General features: G+C 37.0%; 2 pseudogenes; both read left to right on the top strand.

The window, feature by feature from the left end:
• The first annotated feature begins 6,652 nt into the window (after positions 1-6,652).
• LOC149146463 (V-type proton ATPase 16 kDa proteolipid subunit pseudogene) lies at positions 6,653-7,138 on the top strand (annotated as a pseudogene).
• Positions 7,139-7,698: 560 nt separating this feature from the next.
• On the top strand, positions 7,699-8,894 carry LOC149146462 (putative calcium-binding protein CML13; annotated as a pseudogene).
• Positions 8,895-23,188: the final 14,294 nt, after the last annotated feature.

The following is a 23,188-nucleotide window of genomic DNA, read 5'->3' as shown; positions in this document are numbered from 1 at the left end:
TAGGGGTAGGAACAACATGTTTAGGGACTTTGGATCCCTTAGATTATCGACATTTCATGCTTCATGCTGTAAGGCACAAAAATGTCTATAACAGTAACTCTCTGTCCTTATTCCTTGTCTTTATTACACCTTTTGGTCGATGATATTTTGACAAAAAATACAATCCTTGTGTAAGTAAATCCTTGTGTCAAACCATGATCTCCAAATCTATTCTCTAAACCTCATGCCTACACTCGAGTCTTTATGTTTGAGTGTTTTTAGGTTGATCCAATCAAGTAGTGCAAGACAAGGGAAAATCTAAATGAATAAACCAATATCAGAAGTCTTATATATGCTTCTATGAAGGGACAACCTCTTCTTCTCTCAATAAGTCAATATCCCTCTTCCTCTCATGAAATAAATAAGTGTCAATGCACAATCCTATATAAAATAAATAAATAAAGGTGAAAGAAGAGGAAGGCTTCCTACGCAAAGAGGTGAAGCAAGCAACTTCGTCGAGGTACTGACTAGGCCTGCTAACAGTGGAGCAATGTTTTTCTCCCTAAAGTGACTCCATCAGGGTATTGTCCAAGCCTGCTAAGAGGGGAGCAACACCAGAGATGAAAAACTACACTCTGAAAATCTAAATATCGTGAACTTCATTACCCTATCCTGATTCAAAACATTGTGTGATCACTGACCTTATGTTTGTGTTTAATCAAGTAAAGAAATGACGTGGACTATGTTTATGCATGTGGTAAGTGGGGAAGCCATGGTAATATGAATGATGAATCAATACTCCCTAAAGAACTAGACCTTGCACGAAAGAATTGACCAAGGAAGAGAAGTTGGAGTTCTACCAGTGTGTCGCCAAGTGTTGTCGCTATGACAAACACCCTCCAAAACTTTTATTATACTTGAATTTTGGAGCCTACTGTGGACCTTACGATCGATCATTCTATAGTCACTTATTGGTCAATTGATGTTTTGTTAAGTTATTGAGCTCCATTTTGAATTATAACTGTCAAAGTCCCTCGCTCACACATGCTTAGTCTACAAAAAGATCCTGAGCGCATTCCTTTATGCAAGATTGAACAATCATAGCACGGTCCATCAAGACAGTGCATGTGCAATAATCAATCTATGTCGACATTCAATGCGCATTTTCATTGATAGACTTCCACTTTTGGCTGTATCTGTACCTTTTTCAAATTGTCACTTTTGTGCACCTTCGCTTTCATGAGTGTCAATTTCATGATTTTGACTGTCTCTTTCACTTTCTTTCACTAAATGTCATTTTCATGTTATCTTCACACTGGCATGTGTATTTTTCAATTTCATTCGCGTATCGCAAGTGTCATTCACACTTTTCTCTTCATAGAGTAAATGTCATCTTTTAGCATGTGGAGTGTTGCACAATGCACGAAAGCTAGTTTTGGTAATTTCAAGGGGTAACCTTTGTCTAAATGAGTTGGTCTTACCATGTAAACATGTGTCATACTCATTTCCAAAATTTCAAGCACTATCGCACAAGTGTCACCATGGTCGCTGCAAAGTGTATCATTGGTGTCACACTTGGTGTAGGTTGCTGCAAAGTTGTTGCATTAAGGAAAGGATGTTTTTCATGTGTTTTGAGTGTTCCATGTTGTGTCTTCAAGTGATCTAAGTGTGTGGTCATGTTTAGAGTCATGATTTTTCTTATCTTCCTCTCACTAATATGACACTTAGTCAAATTGGGAAAACAACAATGTAAACTTTGAAACGGGAACTATAAACTCAAAACGGGAACTTTGGCCAAAAAATCCCAAAAAAACATCAAAAACAATGCTAAAAACGAAAAGTGTGTATACTGGAACGATGATTTTATTTTTTAGGGGTCAATTTTGAACATCTTTTAAAAATGGAAGTGACTACGAAATTTATATGAAATTTTCGTGCAAAATATAGCTTCAAAACGAAAAAGTGATGATACTGGAACGATGATTTTTTTTATGGTCAATTTTCAAACTTTTTAAAAAATGCTAGTAAAACCAAATTTTTATGTGCCAAACAAAGTTGTTTATGAGGAAAAAAACACATTAATGTTTTCGGTAGAATATCATTTTTCTTTCCTAAGTACAAATTCAACATGTTTTCAACCATTACATGCCATGGTTATTACACCTAAACATAGATGGACAAATTTACCATATCACATCAAGAACATTTTCCTAATTATCCTTATTTTAATTTTGAGCATGACAAATTCATAGGAGGTCAGGATTTCGCTAAAAAGAGGAACTGGAGTCAGATTACAGTGAATCTCCTCTAATGACCCTTGCTAAACTGATCACCCTCTCCATAAAATATGTTCACAAAAAGATCACAAGGAATCCCAGAAGCAAGTTTCATTTGTTCTAAAGCAACTCAGGTACACCTCAAGAACCTTATTACTCCCTCATAAATGTGTTCCCGAGAAATGAAGGTAGGATAACTTCATTTTCTATCAATAAATCCCAAACCTAGATGCCAGAGGATTTTCTCTCAAGAATGAAATAATTGGAAAAAACAAGCAAGTTCCTAGAAGATAACTCTAGTGTCAATCACAATCCTAATAATGTATCATCAGTGAAATTATACCCCACATGTAGGGAGAATACGATGAGCTACCTACGATCACTCGATTTACTTTGATTAGAGTATCTAAAGCCATAATAATAATCTATTTTAATTTATTTCCAAACCTTTAAAGGAAGGTCATTGTCATTGTCATCTTATGAACCACAATAATAACTTTGATGGCATTTTAAATATAGTTACATGGTATTTTGTGTTTGTCTTATTTTGTTGCAGGTGACTCATGAGGAGCACATGGATGCTAATACCACAATGGGAAACACAACCAAAATGAGCAAACTAAGTCTGGACCTCCATTAACATCAATTACCACTGAGAAAGGATTACATCTATCAAATTCACTGCGAATATCTTAACAACAGCATAAAAACATCTCCCCTGGCAACAATTCTAAAAAGTCAATTAGGTCAAAAATTAAAATCAAATATAAGGAGACACCCCTATTAATATGGTTATTCAGTGCGTTGCTTCCCCCACTATTATCAATTAGATGTTACCCATCCTCATATCTAAATAAAAGAAAAGGGAGAAATAAAATAAATGAAAAGCACCCCAATGGGGGAAGTAACGAGGGATATAAAAGCCTTTTATGGGACTATGAACATCTAGTTGGTAGTAAATGCTTATTATTTCATTGTGGTGATTACATTGTAGACATAGAAATTCATTAATATTGGAAGAATACTTTTACAAATCCTTGAGTCATATTTAAGGAGTCAATAATAACCCTAATGACTTCACAACACACCCTATTACCAGCTATCTTATATCTGACATTGAGTTCACAACACACCCTATTACCAACTATCTTATATCTAACATTTAGTCATTAATTTGATCTTATATCTATCATTTAGTCATTAATTTGATTATTTTCTTATTAGTCAGTTATATAATTATATCATATTATGTTTGATCCTAAATCAAATATTTATCAGAGTGAGGAAAAGATACTCCAAACTATACTCACCAGAAACTACAGTAAATAAATGGGAAACCTACATGAATAAAACAAAACTACAATGCAATTTAATTGATCAAAATAAAATAAAACTACAATGCAATTTAACTCATCAAAATAAAACAAAACTACCTTGCAATTAGATTGAGACTACACTTACTAAGAAATCAGTAGGTGTATGTGTAATCTTTAAAATATCCAAATCGATTTCCCATGTTGTATAATCTATGGGTTTATCCATGAAATTCTCACCATATTCCAAAATTGACAAAGAATGGATTTACGAGACTAATAAATCATATTGTGTTTCATTGATTTATTGTATCTAGCTTCCTTTTAAGATTCTTATGGGCTCTTCAAATTCTTTTCTCTTGAATAAATAAATATTTGACATTTTCACCATTTATGACAATCAAATTTCCACCCTCCTCTATTCTTATTTCATTACCTTCTTTTTGAATCTTGAACATTGGTTTTGTCCCATCCTCATTTTTCTCCTTAGATATTAGCACTTCTAGGTTTTCTTAGGCTTCCACCCCCTTATTTTATCATACCCATATTTCCTTATTTTCGCAATACACCTCTTAAAATATTGTGCCATGGAATATTAATCATCTAAAAGGAACTTTCCAATAGTCCAAATGTTGATTGAATATTTATTTTTCCCATTACATGGATATGTCCTTTGGATGGAGTTCCAAGAAAACCAAAGGACACCGCTCACACACAGATCACAGATCAATACACCAGTATTTTGACGTGGTTAAAACCCTCAAAGAGGGAAACAGTCCACGGCTTGAGCCAACGCGGCCACTTCAGGCAATTTATTAATAAAAGAATGAAATTTTACATAAGCTTCTCTCATGAACAGTTAACCTACAAATGACCCTCCATGCTCTTTAAATAGAGATCATGGACCAATCGGGTGTTAAGCCATAGATCAAGTGTTGGTAATACCGAGGATAGAATGAACGGTCGGATCACTACATATCGTGACCGTCGGATTGTAAGTTACAAAATGTACATAGTAAAGAAACACACTTTACCTAACTCTATACTAGACCAAGTTATACTTAACTATTTCCTATGTGTTGGAATATCCTAACAAATAAATATCCTATCCACCATGGTTCAATACTCTTATTCAAGGTTGATGTATTCCAATGAAGTCCATTTCCAACAATTTCCAATATATCTCTCATCTAAAGCTCCATCGAGAGACCAGGAAACAACATCCAAACCAATCATATGAAGAAGGGTCCAGTTTGAGGATTGAACATTGACCTCCAACATTTTAGAAATATCATAATAGACCCCCAAACCAACAAGTTATTAGAATAATTTCAATATCCCTCTTACTTTTGAATTTGAATGAGAGTCATTCTTACATTATAATGTGGAATTTTTGGACATATTCGAGGACATCAAATGAATTATCTTCTGACCACCTTCATAAAGATTCTCATTTAACCTATTTTTTGATAAGGCGCCTCATGACAACTTTCTCTATAATAATTTTAATTACCTTCATTCCTACATCTCCTCTAATGGCCAATTTTAATTTATTTCTCATCCTTTAATAATTCCTCATTTTCTTAACACCTACTGATTTCTCAATATCTATCATTATCATTTCTCTTTTTGGAAATCTCGACTGTTTGTTTCTGCAAGTAGGTAGCCACACGAAGAACTTTCCCTTGCAATGGAAGGTAGTAGATTCAACGTAGTTGTAACACTGGGGAGGCCTCTTCTAGTAGGTCATGGGAAGAAAGGAATGTACCTTCATGCACCAGTTCCTCAAATGGCACCAGAACTCCCACCACTTTCAGATTTAATGAGACGACCTGGAGAGGGTCGAGTAGGTAGACCTATAGATCTACTCACTAACCATTTCCAGACTCATTTCATTACCATGTAAGAAAATTCCATTCTAGAGCTTTAGTGACTTCGTTCTGCACTTCTTTTTCAGATTTGATGAGAAAAACAGAATATGTCGCATAGTACTGCGAATGTTGCAGATGACAATTACTAATAGTGGACGTGGCAGTCCAGATCGACGAACTATTAACAACAAGGATATTTGCAGAAAATCATGGACAATGCCAAAGAAATGTCGGAAATGAATGTCAAAAACTTTGCATAAGAGGGATAAAGAAACATGTTTTCTATGGGAAGACTCGGTGAACAAACAATGGAGTTCACTGTCATGACTCGTCAGTATGAAATTATATGCACAACAACACAGGTTCATTGTCTTTATGCATTAGAATGTGCAACAACACAGGTTAGAGTCATATTCGTTTTCATCACAGTATTGATGGGCTTAGCCTCTCCGGCACCAGCACTGACATTGCCCCCTATTGCAATAACACCCAAGGTGACCCCAGTTCAATTCCCAGCAGTGCCATCACCACAGATCTTTCGCAGGGCTAGGATTTCTCCACTTAATATCATATTGGATGTCGAGTAAACATTGTTTGGGGTGATTCGTAGCAGATGGGGAGATTCTGAGAATCACCCCGCCACCGCCCCGCCACCAGTGGTGGTGGCGAGGCGGTGGCAAGATTATCCATTAATTCAATGTGCAGTTCAGAATCCATTTCCTAATACCTGATTCCATTTACAAGTTTGACATGGAATTGAATGACTTTTTTTAATTCTCTGAGATTGTATCTAGATTGGGCTAGGCACTTGCAGGTTCTAGCTTCAAGGTTCGATCTCTTTGGAGGCTCTAAAACTCTGAAAAACCTTCGAAGTTCTAGCTTCAGAATCGTTGGATGGTGGGGCAATTTTGAGAATCGCCCCTCCACCAGTGGTGGTGGCGGGGCGGTGGCGGCCCCACCACCTTAGTTTTTTAAATTGACAACAGGATTATCCATTAATTCAATGTGCAGTTCAGAATCCATTTCCTAGTACCTGATTCCATTTACAAGTTTGACATGGAATTGAATGACTTTTTTTAATGCTCTGAGATTGCATCTGGATTGGGCTAGGCACTTGCAGGTTCTAGCTTCGAGGTTCGATCTCTTTGGAGGCTCTGAAACTCTGAAAAACCTCGAAGTTCTAGCTTGAATTTCATCCCAAATCTCAGTTAAAATGGTGGACATATTCAGCGGCGATGAGACTGGTCCATTCTTCGGCTTCCTTGGGGCCGCTGTAGTGCTCGTGTTCTCCTACATGGGAGCTGCATATGGAACTATGAAGAGTGGCATGGGCGTGGCCTCCATGGGTGTGATGAGGCCAGAGCTTGTGATGAAATTGATTGTTCCAGTCTTCATGGCTGGAGTGTTGGGTATTTATGCTTTGATTATCAGCACAAGAATTAACCCCAAGGCAAAGTCCTATTATCTATTTGATGGTTACACGCATCTGTCATCGAGACTGGCTTGCAGGCTCACGAGTGTTGTTGTGGCAATGGCTATTGGTATTGTTGGTGATGCCAGTGTGAGAGCAAATGCACAACAGCCAAAGCTCTTTGTTGGTATGATCCTCATATTGATCTTTGCATAATCACTTGCACTTTACGGCCTTATAGTTGGTATTATACTTTCTTCTCAACTTGGCCAGTCACGAGCAGATTAAAGAAGTTGCAATTGGTCTTCTGTTTACTTGGTTCATTTGTTAGTTTTTTAGCAAGACTGTTGTCTTCTGCAGTGGAAATGTGATTGTTGTTTCCAGTAGGAGATAATATTTTGCTCAAGATTCATTATTATTCTCTTGGTTTGGAATTTTAGACTTAAGAATTTAGTGATCAATTTGAAAGCTCATTACAAAGTGGAAATTGAACCAGTTAACAAGTGAACGTTACTGCTGGTGTCATTTGGCACATTATGAATTTGAAAACAAATCGTATGGAATTGAATGACCAAAGCTAATACGTAACAATCATGGGCCTGTTGTGGGAAAGCGTGACTGAGGTGGATATTTTGTAGTGTGTTTCTTTAAATTTTAGGCAGAAATGGTATCATATCTATAATATTGGGGAAATGCCATGGAATTTTTAAGCATAAAGTTGAGGCAGAAATGGTATCACAGTAATAATATTCGGGAAATGACATGGCTGTATGTGGCTGGCAGTTTGATTGTTTGTGGATATAATTGTTTGTATGTTGTTTTCATATTAATACTGACAATGACGTTTAATGAGAAAAGAGATGAGGTGTGATACATCTTACGGTGTGTCCGTTCAGCAAGATAAGACTCCCGCAGATCTTGTACATATTCTTCTCACAATTCACCACTTGTTGTAGGTACTTCCACCAAGTTTTTCTTTACGGAAACTGCGAATGAATATTAAGTGGAAGTCAATTTAAAAAACTAAGTAATATATCTTTTACTAACCAATTTTCCTCACTCTGATAAATATTTGATTTAGGATCAAACATAATATGATATAATTATATAACTGAATAATAAGAAAATAATCAAATTAATGACTAAATGATAGATATAAGATCAAATTACTGACTAAATGTCAGATATAAGATAGTTGGTAATAGGGTGTGTTGTGAAGTCATTAGGGTTAGAGTCATATTCATTTTCGTCACGGTATTGATGGGCTTAGCCTCTCCGGCACTAGCACTGACATCGCCCCCTGTTGCAATAACACCCAAGGCGACCCCAGTTCAATTCCCAACAGTGCCATCACCGCAGATCTTTCGCAGGGCTAGGATTTCTCCGCTTAATATCGTATTGGATGCCCAGTAAGCATTGTTTGGGGCGATTCGTAGCAGATGGGGCAATTCTGAGAATCGTCGGGTGGTGGGGCGATTCTCAGAATCACCCCATCTGCTACGAATCACCCCAAACAATGCTTACTGGGCATCCAATACGATATTAAGCGGATTTCAGAGGGAATTTTGATGTTAATTAATTTTGGCAGGAACAAACAAAATAGTTTTTTAGTAAAATTTTAGTTTTGATCTGGAGTGAAGAGCAGATCGCTCCAATGCAGGAGGCATTCAGCCTATTCGACACTGATCGTGATGGGTACATTACGGAAGCCGAACTAGGAACTGTGATGTGATCCCTGGGGGAGAATCCCACTCAGACAGAGCTTAAAGAGATCATTAAACGTGAAGAGATCAGCGACACCATCGACTTCCGTTGCTTCGTGGACGTGATGAAACGGAACTTGAAGGGAGGGAGCTTCCATGTTCAACTCAAGGATGCCTTTAAAGCCCTCGATAAAGAGAGCACCGGCAATTTTTCTGCCAGGGAACTCGGTCATATTCTTACCAGCATTGGGGAGAAGCTGGAGCCGTCGGAATTCGATGAGTGTATTCGAGAAATTAAGGTCAATTCTGATGGAAACATCTACTACGGGATTGAGTTTTAAACAAAACAATATATTTTGGTTTTACATTTGATTAATAATCAAAGTAGTCAGACCTCGATTTTGGGAGCTTTGTAAAATATTCTTATATGTTGTGTTATATAAAAAATAAACATAGGGAAAATTGATACATAAATTATAAATTTTGAAGTAAACAACTTTTGATAGATTAAACATGATGTATGACTTGAGTTTAAAATTTTGAAACTTCTTGATAGATTAAACATAATGGATGAAACAACTTTTTGATAAATTGATCATAATAGATGAATTTAATTTGAGTAATTCTGTTCCGATGAGATAAAATAGTTTATATTTTTCATTTGCAAATCTGTAATTTGCAATTTGCAATTCTTCGTTGATTGCATAAAATAGTTTGCATTTTCCATTTGCAAATCTGTAAATAATCACAAATGGATTCCCTGCTCTCTTTGGCTACGCAAATTGTTATAAACCAAATCAAGTCCAAACGTACGCAAGCAATGTTTGGTAAATGAAGGCAACCAAGTGCTTCAAGACTTGAGATATAGGGTGAGGGTATTTCGACTATTTTAGTTAATGACTTGAAGTTGGAATGTGATCAGGCTATGTCAATTAGGATTTGTTAGGCTGAGTCAACAGCTCAGTTAATTCATTTTGTTTAGGGTCTGTTAGGCTCATTTTGTTTGAATGCATGAGGTTAAAACAGTCGTTTTTGGGAGATTTGGGATCGTTTTGACTAGATTGATGTTAATAAATAAAAAATTCAATAATTTCTAATAAATTGATTAGGTTTAATTCCACACATCAATATTAAATTGATAAATAGACAAATCACTTGGTGGAAATAAAAAAGTTTTTCGAAGAATCTTATCTTTTATCTCTTTGCATAGATAAGATTTGTTTTCGCTGATAATTCTGTTTAGATGAATTGATTACAAGGGAAACAAGTGTGTAAGCAAGTCTTAAACATATAAATGAATTTCACATGTAGACTTGAACATATATAATTTTGATTTTTTTAATAAATATAAAATTAATTGTGTTTGGATGAATTATAGTGTTTTTTTCTTCACTTGATTAACATTGGTAGTGGATGATATGTAGTGAGTTCTTTTTATATATTACAATTCACCATTATTAAATTAGTTGAGTTTGTTTTATTAATTTTGAAAATTGGTATAAAATTGATATAACATGTTTTAAAGTGATTTCATGTTTGTGAAAATATTGAATTTTGATAAAAATGAATGTTGAGTAGAATGATAAATACATTCTATTTTATAAAAGTGACATGGGTGTTGAGGAGGTGACATGGGCGTTGAGTATGTGCTTGCATTACCATCTTTTCTTAAATGGTATTTGAAATAGTTATTCAAGAAAATTTCTTAACATTTCAGCTTTTCATTCAGCAAAGAATTAATGCTCTTCAATTTCTTCCAGATGCAATGCAAGAAATTGGGTTGAAGAAAGGGGACTTTAGTGAATCACGTGTGGCAAAAAAGGCAAAGGAACCCCAACCACCATTACATGGAATGTTTGGAAAGACATACATTGGGAGATTCACAGACATCAAAGACCCATTAGAAGATGAAAATGAGCAAAAGGAAACAGAAAATATTGTGGAAGAAGACAATGATGAAACTCTAGAGGACGAAGAGTTTGGATTACGTGACATTGTTGATTAAATTTAAGTTATGCTTGGAAATCAAGGTTTGCAATGTTTTGACTTTGAAATTTTATGAGAAGAATAAACACTCAATTAGGGTTGTTATACGTTCAATATTTGTAATATGTGATTTTCGCATTGATTTTTAAGTTAATCATTATTTTTTGAAAAAAAAAAATTATTATTACTATTTTTTTGACATGAAATTCATAAAAAAAGCTATTATTTAACCATTTTTAGTTAAAATTATCGTATAAAAATTGTGATTTTGACATGTCAATTCTAGCAAAAAATTATCAAAATGTGTGGTTTTTTAGTTATATTTATGTTAAAAATGGTTATTTTTATGTCCATTGTTAAAAATATTGTTTTTTAGAAATAATTATTTCATGTGGAGTGAAAAATTAATTAAGGATGTATAAATATGTAGAATATCGAAAATTCTAACTATCAACCTCCTAATTTAAAAATGCAAAACAATAAAAACCTCACTAAAAAAAAGTTAAAATTAAAATAAAAAACAAGAAAATGTGAAGAAAATGACCACTTCAAGAATGATCAAATTTACAAAATAATTATTTACATTTTATACATTAGAAAATTTAAAGTCAAAAAATAGGTCTTTTAAAAAAAGGGGGTGATGCAGAATACTCACTTTTTTAAATCAGCATGAAAATCACTACTATTCAAAAAAGTAATGTACATAAAAAAAATTAAAGTGCCAAAAACTATACTCTAAAAAAACATGTGCATTCTGCATCACCCCTTTTCAAAATCAGGTCACTTTTTTGCTATCTCTACGAAACGGGTAACAGTATCAGTTCCCGTTTCAAAGTTTACATTGTTAAACTCTTCAGTCAGACCACTTAGCCTCCTTTAGCTAGCCTAGATTTTGCATTGCACAGTCTCAACCCTCAAGCAGTAGCCTTTTCTTTGGTCATTATGAAATGCACAATTTATGCCTTCCAAATTGCACACTGCGCAATCTCAATGCTTAGTCCCAACCCTTGATCTCTAGAACTGCGCAATACTTGCCTACAATTAGCCTTCTCTTTGCACTGCATAGTCTCAAGCATTAAGGCTCAGCCTTGAGCTCTTGAACTGCACAACTGCACAATCACTTGGCCTCTGTCCCTCTTGAAATGTGCATTTGGAAACTTTAACCCTCAAGCCTCAATCTTAAGCCCTTGAACCCCTCAAGTGCGCAACCTCCCAGCCTTTTCTCCTGTCTGAACTACGCATGGGCAACTTCAAGCCTCAAGCTTGACCTCTTGTGTCCCTCAACTGCGCAGTCACTCATCCTAGGCCTTTATAATTGTGCACTATGTAGTATCAATCCTCAAGCATACATCTTGAGCTCTTGAGTCCCTCAATTGCGTAGTCCCTCTACCTAAGCCTCCCGAATTGCCCATTTCCCAATCTCAAGCCTCAGTTTGAGACCTTGACCTTTGGAACTATGCAATCCCTAAGTCAGTCACTTGACCAATCACTAGTTCTAGCCCCAAAAAGTGATTTCATGAAGCAAGTTAGATTAGTTCTTTATCGGAATGATGTCATCTTGTCATGAGTGGATTGCAGTCGCAGGTATTCTTTCATGCTATGACAGGATGATGATACATGAGATGGAAAAGGAGACCATGCTAAGAGACACCTATGGAGCTAAAGAGAAACCAGATGATCATCAAGCGAGAAGATGAAGGAACACAATATTACAACAGAAGACAGAATATTAAGACCACAATGAAGACTCCTTATCTTCAATTCATGAGGAGGAGAAATAAAATTCCATGCTCTATCTATTGAGAAGACACAAAGAAACTAACTGAAAAGAGTGACTTGACACTACCACATCATCGTGTAGTCCATGTCATCAGTGTCATATCATGTTGTGTCATGAGCCATCATGTGGCACATCATTTTTTGGATGATGTAAACTCTATAATGGAAAATATAATGTAAAGTAGAAGTACAAGAGTCATTTGTGTAATGTGAAAATTCATGTAGGAAGTCAAAAGCTCATAGAGAAGTCGAACAATCATGAGTGTAGTCCAAGAGTCTCAAGGGAGGTGAAGGATCACTCCACTTGTTATATATACACCCTCATTATACAAGAAAATGAATTTTCACCTTGGCTTCTCGCATAAGGCATCAGAGAGACAGAGTCAATACTTTTGGGGAGCAAGTCATGGCTTCAATGCTCCACTATTGGATCTAGTGATGTTCGTTGTATTCATGTATCTTGGGAATTTTATTTAAGAATTAAAAGCTAATGGCCAACATGTTTTCATGCATGGATTGTGAATATTTGTAAGACTATTTTGTGTATATTTATGATTCATTTTTGCTTTCACCTATACTAAAGTAGTTGAACTATTTCGGTTATATTAGTGCTTATGCAATTGAAAATGTGTTGTAATGGTTAATAATTGTCGAATCTATGTTGACTATTCTCCTTGATGTTAGGCACTCCTCTTTTAACTTGTGTGAACCTCTACTACGGTAGTACTATTAACTCAATCTTAGAGGCTCAACTTTCCTCCCTCTGTAGTAGAAGAACCTTGATACACCTACAATCGAACATTCACCAAGCACACTTACCTGCTTTTTGCAAAGGCACATACACGCTTCTTTCTCTTGCTGACAGTGAAAGCTAAGGAAATTCAATAAGAATATATGGCAACGGGGTCGATACTCCAAGTGGGGCTCCTATTCCAAATAATGTGATGTCTAATTGGGACTTCACATCGGGGAGACCCACTTGGTTGATGAATTTCCAGCGCCCATCACCAAGAGAAACTGACGTGCACATTTACTACAATCTTCTCTCAGAGTACAGTTACAAAGGAGTAATTAAAAATTTGATTGATCACTTCCTCATTCCATTGTACAAGTTAATATTTAAGGAAGAGCCACCTTGCATGTCTCGTGAGGTAATGGAAGCAATGTTAGAATTAGTAGATTGGTTTGCCTCACCGGATGGCACTTTCCTCAGAGTGTTTGGTGGTCAAAAGTCTCCACATCTTCTACCAAGGTATGCCACTGACAAGTTTTTCATGCAAGAATTTTCTTATCATATTTCCATAGGGTTATTAGTAGTTTTGCACAAGAAGAAGAAGGTACCTTGGCCCATTATTCCTTTGAAAATTGGATTGTATGAAATCAATAATTTGAAGGTTGCAAACACCGAAGGCAAGGAGATAGAGAAATTCTCATTCATTCATTTGGACTTCAATTTGTATGATACTAGGAATGTTTGCAAAGAAAACTATGTGAGGATTCATTTCCAATGGCCAAGCAAGACATTTTATAGGCCTGAGGAGAAAAAGATGAAGAACTATTCCAATGCCTCCAAGTCCCGTGAACCAGTCAGCTTCACAGGAACATCACAGGTTACTCCTCAGAAAGAAGTCACTCCAGAGGCAGGACTAGCAGAAAGGCGTAACCTAGTGAGCGAAAATGGCAAGAGGAAAGTTGCACATAGTCCAATGGAAGAGCGGAGCCACAAGATGAAAGTAGATCTAATCATCCTGAAAGCGGCCATAGCAGCAGAAAAGAGGAGGAAATAGAGGAAGTGGGAAGAAGAGGGAAGAACAAGAGCATAAAATATTGGAAAAAGAAAGGAAGAAACAAGAAGAAAAAGAAAGGTGGAGAATAGAAGAAGATGAAGCAGCACGGAAACATGCTGAAGAACAAGAGTAGAACTGACTACTAGAAGAGGAGAGCAAACAATTGTAGGAGAAGGAACTTGCTTAAAAAATTGAAGAACTAATTTTGATTCACGACAGGGAGGTCAAACCGGAGCTGCTAAACCAATATGTTGATCTTATTTCGAGCACTTAGTAGGTCCCCATTTAGTCTCCCCCTCCTCTGCCAGTAGAGCAAGCTCCAAGTGAAGGGGAATAAATTGTTCCTATTGATGATGGTTCGGTCATGGATACGTATAATCTAACTTACGATGAGATTTAGAAGAATATTGTACAAGAGAGAAAGAAACAATTTTTGGATGATCTTACATCTCCCGCATTCATTAGAGAAAGGGTGATTGTAATGGATACCAGGAGAAATCTAGAAGCCATTGTTGCAGCCAACTTGGCCTTCGCAGTGTTGGAAATAATACTGAGAGGGGGGTGAATCAGTATTATCAGATCAATAATTTTATTTCCCAAACAGATTTATATACACTACTTCAATGAAGTGAACTAGCGTGTACATGCAACTGTGATTAGAGAAACTAGCGTATATCCAAAGAACTTGTGATTTAGACGATTTATCATGTGTTGATCTTAAACCAATACATCAGTAACTTATTAGATAGTGCAGTAAAAATAGAATAAAGAATCACACATAAGAAACACACATGAACACCAAGATTTAAGGTGGAAACCCAATGTGGGTGAAAACCACCTGTTGTTGTCATCTTTGTCTTCTTTTAATAATAAGAAAATTTGTTTACAATCTTGTACTGGTGCAGACTCATACCAGTACACAAGCACCCACCTACAAAAGGCTACAACCTTCTCTCATTTTCTAGCTTCTATTGGAAGGGGGCTGCAAGCCCCTAGCTCTTGTACTAGCCAATTTGTTTACCAATACGTAGGCGCCAACCTACAGAAGACTACGACTTTCTTTCTTCCTCCAGGGACCACGTTTCATGAATTTTCAAAGTAGATACTCCTGGAACACAACACCACAATCTGAAGGCCACATTTCATCCAATGTTCATGCTGGACCCATCACAACTTTTAGACTTAAACTGCATCAACCAACATTCAGTTAATATGACAATTAGATCACTGACACCAGGACAATGTGTTGAACCCAGAAACCTACATCATCATTCAAAACCAGTTGTAACCTCAAAAACCATACATCATAATGCATACGTTACTTGGTTGAACCCAAACTGTGTATAAGCTACTTCCGTTAATCAAACTTGCATATGCCTTCAAAACTACTGCAAATATAAACTTTTGAATCAAGTCTGTACCGACCAGCAATATACAGAACATCTACTATCAACTTACAGAGCCTTACATAGGTAGCAACAGAGATCACTTCTTCTCACTTATACAATCAATCAATAAAGTACTAGCCTCCTTATGCATTCAGCTTTACATTCAGATCTAAGAAGACTTCATTGGAAGATAGCAGTAAAAAAACAGAATTTGATCAAGTAGATCAGTCAGATCTGAAAAAGGATCTTTTCTTTTGTATACGTTTTTTTGAAGAGTATAACATTCATGTACATGTGCTTTTGAAGAGACGAACGAGCGTACAAAACTGCAAATATCAACCCATAACTTTGTTGCACTTCTGAACTTCAAACAAACCGAGATCACAATATTTAAAGAATAAAAACAGGTGTACATAGTCAGATCTAGCCCAACCAATATCAAATCATCCAATAATAAGTCATTTAAGGTCTCATGATCATGATCCAACATTGAATTCAAGGTGCACAAAGTATTTTAGATCAAATCACAAACATAGCCCCTGCAACATAAAATATACTTCAGATAGAAGTATTTCTTAGAAACCCATACACTTGCACATAACACTTCATAAGATATTCATTCCTTGTTGCTTTAACCCTTTGATATTCTCCTCCTTATATACTTAGATCCTTTATCAATACCTCAGACCAAAACCACTTAGGACCAATACCTTGGACCAAATACCTAGGGTCAATACCACCGACCAAATACCTCAGACCAAAACCTTGGTTTTCCAACATGTACGTGCTTTTCTTCCTATGGGAGTGCATGTATACGTATACGCTCTTTTTGTTCTATGGACCAGTGTGTATATGTTGTTTTGACTAAGTGTACCTGTGTATACTTCTTAAATTACTTTTCATCAGCCTTTTCCTTTACCTTCTTTATTCTTATTAGTAGACCTTAGTTCCATCTTCTGGTTCTTCTGTACCACTGCCCTGTTACCTTTGAATATACCTGTTGTACTGTGAGTTTCCTTTTACCAAAACGGAATTGACCTGTGAGTGATTTTCTATCAAGGACAACACTTGTATCATAATGTCAACAATCTCCCCCTTTGGACTTTATGGCAACTGTGATGGTGTTCATTACTGCAAGCTATAGAAACTGTTAGAGATAACAAACAACACCAAAATTCTCTCCCCCTTTGAAATAAAGGGCAAAGGGAAAACGAGGATACTCTTCATATCTGAGAAATTGAATATGATCATGCTCCCCTAGGCACATTTTGAATTCTGATTAAACTCCCTCTTTGTACATGTTCTGATATCATTGTACATGGTATGATGCACTAACCGTCCATGCTCCCTCTGAGCACATGTAGAGTCTGCAAGAATATTTTCCAAAATAATAACATGACTCTATAACTCAACCATGTGAGTTTGACCTTCCTATCACCAATGACTCATACATACATGAATCTCCCAATCAACTGGAGATATACCAAATTTGCCTCATCCACCCAACCAAGTGGGGATATAACAATTGTTTATACATGACAAAAATAAAATAAATATTACATCATCCATCCCATGAAAAGTGGGGATACAAATTACATCATTTGTCCAATAGGAATCATTCAAATGTATGAGAAGTCATATCACACCCTAGAATTTTACATGACTTAAGCAACAAATGGTATAAATATCTGAAGCCATAGCTAGACTCAGTAACCATAATGCCAACAATGCAGAATGCGTGTGAAGGTTAAGGCCCCCCTGAACCAGTGCTACCTGTGCATTGTTAACAAGTCATTCATCAAGGCATCTTTGTTAGTCAAATAAAAATTCATGAGCAAAGCATATCGTCAGACTGTAATCATCAACATTGAACAGAGCACCCATATCAGAGTCTGACCCATTATTTTTCCTATTAGAAAAATATATACACTTCTTCAGCCACAAAAACCCACGTGTATACATGACTATACTTCATGAAACCCGCGTATAATAACCTTCCTCTGAAAAAATGGATTTAACAGCAGGATGATGCAACAACTACTCCCAACTTTTGTCTGAGATATTCAAATGTTTCTCTAGGCAGTGGTTTAGTGAATATATCAGCAACCTGTTCTTTGGAGGGAACATACTCCAATTTGACCTTTTTTTCAAGCACTTGTTCTCGTAGAAAATGGTACTTGATGGGTATGTGCTTGGTCTTGGAGTGCATGACTGGATTTTTTGAAATACTGATGGCACTTGTATTATCACATAGAATGGAGATGGGTGGAGTATATGTGATCTGAATATCTTGCAAAGTTTTCATCATCCAAAGTAGTTGTGTGTAACAAGATGCAATAGGCACATATTCTGCTTCAGTTGTAGATAAATCAATCGAACTTTGTTTCTTGTTGAACCAAGATACTAACTGAGAACCCATATAGAATGCACCACCACTAGTGCTCTTTTGATCATCAACACTCCCTACCCAATCTGCATCTGTATATGCATGACGATTAAGTTTTGTATCTTTAGGATACCATAGTCCAAAGTCCTAAGTTCCTTGAAGATATTTGAAAATTATTTTGACTGCCTGGAGATGTGATTCCTTTGAATTTTCTTGTGACCTTCCAACAATTCCTACAGCATGCATGATGTCAAGTCTGGTACCTGATAGATAAAGAAGACTTCCAATCATAGATATGTAAGTTGGTTGGTTTATTGCTGGTGATTCATCATTAGAGCTGAGATTGCATCTTGTTACCATTGGAGTACATACTGGTTTAGAATCTTCCATTCCGTACTTTTTCAAGATCAGTTTGAGATATTTGGTTTGTGAAAGAAAGATGCCATCTTTTGTTTGTTGAACTTGTAGACCAAGAAGATAAGTAATTTCACCAAGTAAGAACATTTCAAATTCTCGTTACATTACTGAAGCAAAATTTTGACTCATAGATTCTTCATTGCTACCAAAAATAATATCATCAACATAAACAACAATAATTAGCAATTTATTATTTTCAATCTTTGTGTATAAATTATTATCTGTAGAACCTTTTGTAAAGCCTTATTGTTGTAGATATTTGTCAAGGCAATAATTCCAAGCCCTTGGAGCCTGTTTCAGACCATAGAGAGCCTTCTTAAGTCTGCATACAAGTTTTGCATCATTTCCAAGAATGAATCCTTCTGGATGTTCAATATAAACTTCTTCTTCTAAATATTCATTAAGAAAGGTTGATTTTACATCCATTTGATATACTTTTAATTTTCAAAAGCTAGAAAGAGCAAGAAACATCCTTATGGATTCAAATCTAGCAACAGGTGCAAAAGTTTCTTCAAAATCTATACCTTGTTGGGCATACTCTTTGCAAACAAGTCTTGCCTTGTTTCTAATAACTTCTCCATTTTCATTCAACTTATTCCTAAATATCCATTTTGTTCCTATAATATTTTTATTATGAGGTCTAGGAACTAACTCCCAAGTATCATTCTTTTCAATTTGAACTAATTCTTCATCCATGGCCTTGACCCAACATTCATCTTTGCAAGCTTCATTTATATTCTGAGGTTCTGTGGAGGATAGTTGTTGTTGGGAAAAGTATCCAATTCGGAATGCCCCTATCCCACTCTAAGAGGTGATAGTGCCTTAGCAACAAACAAGGAAAACTATCTGAGTATTCTTCTTTATGAGATGTAAATAGAGTAAGAAGGATGTAACTAACCGGTGTCTTCCGCTAGTTTGTCGATCCAATCACTCTCTCTTTTGTTTGCTTCTCACTTCCTGCTCTTTCACTGGTCCAGCTTCACCCAGTTCCTGCAAGATCACAAGAGAGAAAAACTACACAAAAGACATAGATTCACATTCATAACTAGTTTAGGATCAGATGTAAACTAAATATGCAAATATAATAAAACATCATTGAAAAACAAGCATATAGGAGAAACTAAAGTAGCTTTATTAATATGATAACAAGGTTCAAGAGGAGATACAACCAAATGAGTCCCGATCCAGCATCTACCTCCCAGCAAAGGAATCCCTTCCTATCCTCCAACAAAGCATAAATCACCCAATGTACTAATCTCAATCTCAAGCCAATAGCAATTCTCTGCAAAATACCAAATTCCAGCCTCCTGAACCTCTAGGTGAGAGATCCATATATAGATGTGAGCAGAGAGGATGAGTCAGTTCATGTTTTGACTTGTGGCTTCTCTCTGTCAGTTCTTGCTTCCACTTGGAGGTTGAGAACCTCTTACTCATCACTAGTCGAATTCATTGAGGCAAGTGTCATTGAGGAAGATTCTGGAAGCTTCCAGGGTCTTTCCACCTTGTTGAATGAACTTGCCATTTGTCATTTCCCACTCAGCGCACCCTGGTAGTGCTTCTACCTGCGTTGCAGTGCACCTAGCCAGTGTAATCTCTGCATTTCAACGCAAACAGCTAGTGGAGCCTCTGAATTGATCCTGAATTGACTGTTTCTGAGTGTTTTTTTGTGGAGAACTTCTGGGAGAAGCTGTCTTTGGTTAACCTTGTTCCTTTAGGGGTAGGAACAACTTATTTAGGGACTTTGAATCCCTTGGATTATGGACATTTCATGCTCAATGCTGTAAGGCACAAAAATTTCTATAACAGTTGCCCCCTAAAGTATGAGGCCGTTTATCGGGTGAAATGCTTTATTAGGAGGATCCAAAGTTCTTCCAATGCTGGGAGGAGACCTGTAATAAGATACAATACAATACATTATTTTTCATACTGCTTTCATGATCTAGCTGAGGTGGGCATTCCCATGCTCAGCTTTATAAATTCATTTTTCTATACATAGAACAGACAATCGTCTGATGGTAGACTGATGATTTTGATGGAATCATCATCCTTTTGGTAGGATGATTATCTGCTGCAATGCTATACATGTCAATGTCTTTATTTTTCCTGAATATATATCGCAGCCCAGATGGATGAAACTAGATCCGGGGTCTTCAATCTCGTTCGATCTTCACTCTAAGTACAAGTCGATCCACGTGAGAAATGTTCTGAAGTCGAACATGGAAAGACATCGCTTGATTACCATTCAATGATGTAAACTGTTAACAAGCGCGAGAGGAATCACCGATAATGATAATGACCCTCAAGGTACTACAGTACAATTCACGTGGTGTGAATAAAGGACTTGGCGTCGAACACCACGCAAAATCTTTCGGTCAAAGGTCATTGATGTATACCTGTCACCGGAAGTGAGAAACTTGCCATTGAGGCATGCAAGCTTCAAAGTACTGAGGGGGTTGTTCCTAGATCAACTTCTTGGATAATGAGCTGATGTCGACAAGAAGTGATCCGTCAAAGGAGGGCCTTAATGTATCCCACATCAATGACATGGAACGGAGCAAATGATTTTGATGGAGGTGAAAATGATCTGATGATATATGGTTCAGGGTGGCGGTCATGAAAGGATGAAGGATAATGTATGGTAGTGGATGGGACACGGTTGACTTCTCTGGATGACTTCTCTTGAACATATCGGCGACACTTGTGTGATGGATTGGTAGCATTTACCCCAAAGATGGATGGTATTGGCGAGACCATGGTGATGTGACCGGTGAATGAAACAACCCAACCCGACTCAGGCACGGAGTGGAAGTGTCATGTTCAAGAGTGACTTGCTACCAATAAAGTTCTTTGAGTTTCTTCCCAATTTTTCCCTAGTCATTGCTGACCAGTACCTCTTTATTTTTGTCAAGCTTGAGGAGGATAACATATGCTTGTTCTATAATTTTCCCTTCGGGCAAACCCATCGCTATGTTTTAACGATCCTAGCGATAGTGAAACTCGTTCTCATCTAAAGACAAGTTTGTCGCTATTAATGTTTTTTAACGAGTTTAACGACAAAGATAACTCGGCCCCTTTTCATTTTTAGAGAGTCTAAAAAGGTACGTAAAGATAACTCCAAAGGTCCTTTTTCGTCATCTAATCCCTAAGTCCAAAAAAGTATAAAACAATACAAAAGGGATGAGTTTTCGATAGTTTTAACGAGCCGAACAAAACAAGCGCTCGATCTTTTTGTGCAATAATCCCTCAGGTCCAAAAAGATTAAAATCTAGAGGAGGGATAACACTTCCGGTCACTTTAACGAGCTGGAAGGCCAAAACTCGGCAATCTTTTCATATTTTACGAGTCAAATGAAAAAAGATTAAAGCAGACTCGTCTTTTGAGGAACGAGTGATGAAACGGGTTGGCAGCTGATTCCAGGTAAGGTTTGGAATTTTCCAATCACGGCAGTGTCACAAGGATGGCTAAGTGAAATCACTCTTCGCAGCTGTTCCTCAAAATGGGTAAACAATCAAATGGAGGTGAATGATCAGCCAATGGAAAAGTGGAGGTGACGGTGCAAACATGACCAAGGCTTTAATGGCTGATAATGTTACATTCACGGTGGTTATTTACCGGAAGATAGTTCATTTTTTAACGAGCTTAAACGCGGATTGAAACATTTGCTCGATCTTATGTTTATTTTTTAACGAGCATGAACTATGCGCTAAAACTGCTCGGATATTGCGTTAATTTTTTAACGAGCATGAACTTTGTGCCAAAATTGCTCGATTAATCCGGTCATATAATAAGAATGTCTCATTGCAAAACCAGGCAATCTTTCGAGCGTTGCCCCACATCCTTTCTTTATGCAAGTTAGGAAACGACTAATCCTACGAGTTTAAAGGGTTAGAGGTCCTAAAAATTTAAAAAATAAATAGTCGCCCCTTGCTTGCACTCCAAAAGGTTTGCATGCCCCAGGTATAAAATATGGTTTCAAGGTTACCTCTCAATTTTCAGACAAAACATTTGTTTTATCAGGAAAGGCCTACCTCTTTCAGGTTACCCAAAGATTGTTCTATTTACAACGTAAACAAAACACTTCTTTGGTGATGTTTCTCAAAACAAATAAAGGTGAGTGACGTTGCCCGCCAACTCACATAACTTTGATAAAAGAATCTTTTTCTAGAATAACCCTCTTCCCCATGCACGAGGTACAGACTAGTCATATTCTTCCGCGGAAACCTACTTTATACCCAAAGTTTTCATGCCGAAGCAGACCAGGACGCATGCCTCCTGTGTTCGAGTCATATCTTTCCGAATTACTCGCGCTCATCGGGAGGACGGACCGTGGGTTGAGACATTTCTTGAGTGAAGAGACCATTTAGGGACGGTATATGACTATTTGCGATGCGTGATCTGGGAAATGAAAGTTGGTCCACGAGTTTGACCATTCTTCCTTCATGTGGAAAACACATTACTCTAAAGAGTGAGGAGACGATAGCTCCCATGCAATAAATATAGTCTCGTCCAAGGAGTAGGTTATAATCCAAGGGTCCTTGAACGACCATCACGTTCATTTGAACGGTCTTCCCTCTCAATGTTATGGGCACATTGGGGAGGATCCCTAAAGGTCGACTGGTTCCTTTATCAAAGCCTGTTAGATTTCTCATTTCAGGCAAAAGCACTGGCGAACCAAGCACTTTCCAAGCAGTAGAGGAAAGGATACTCACAGATGCCCCCTCATCAATGATGGTGCCAGCCATGACCATTTTGTATATTTGGACGATAATTCTGAATGGTATGCTTGCTGGCAAACGGGGTCTGCCTAGTTGGTTCCAGTCGAAGGAGACAACTAGGTTGCTTGGTGGTGGGACCGAGTAAACGGCCGGGTATTGCTCTGATGAACTTCCTTC

This window comes from Pinus tabuliformis, chromosome X (genome assembly GCF_031772625.1).
Source record: "Pinus tabuliformis cultivar Carrire ecotype Pingquan chromosome X, CPIR1, whole genome shotgun sequence".
NCBI classification, from domain to species: Eukaryota; Viridiplantae; Streptophyta; class Pinopsida; order Pinales; family Pinaceae; genus Pinus; species Pinus tabuliformis.
The sequence above is the reverse complement of the archived record's forward strand: the minus strand, read 5'-3'. Positions and strand labels throughout refer to the sequence as shown.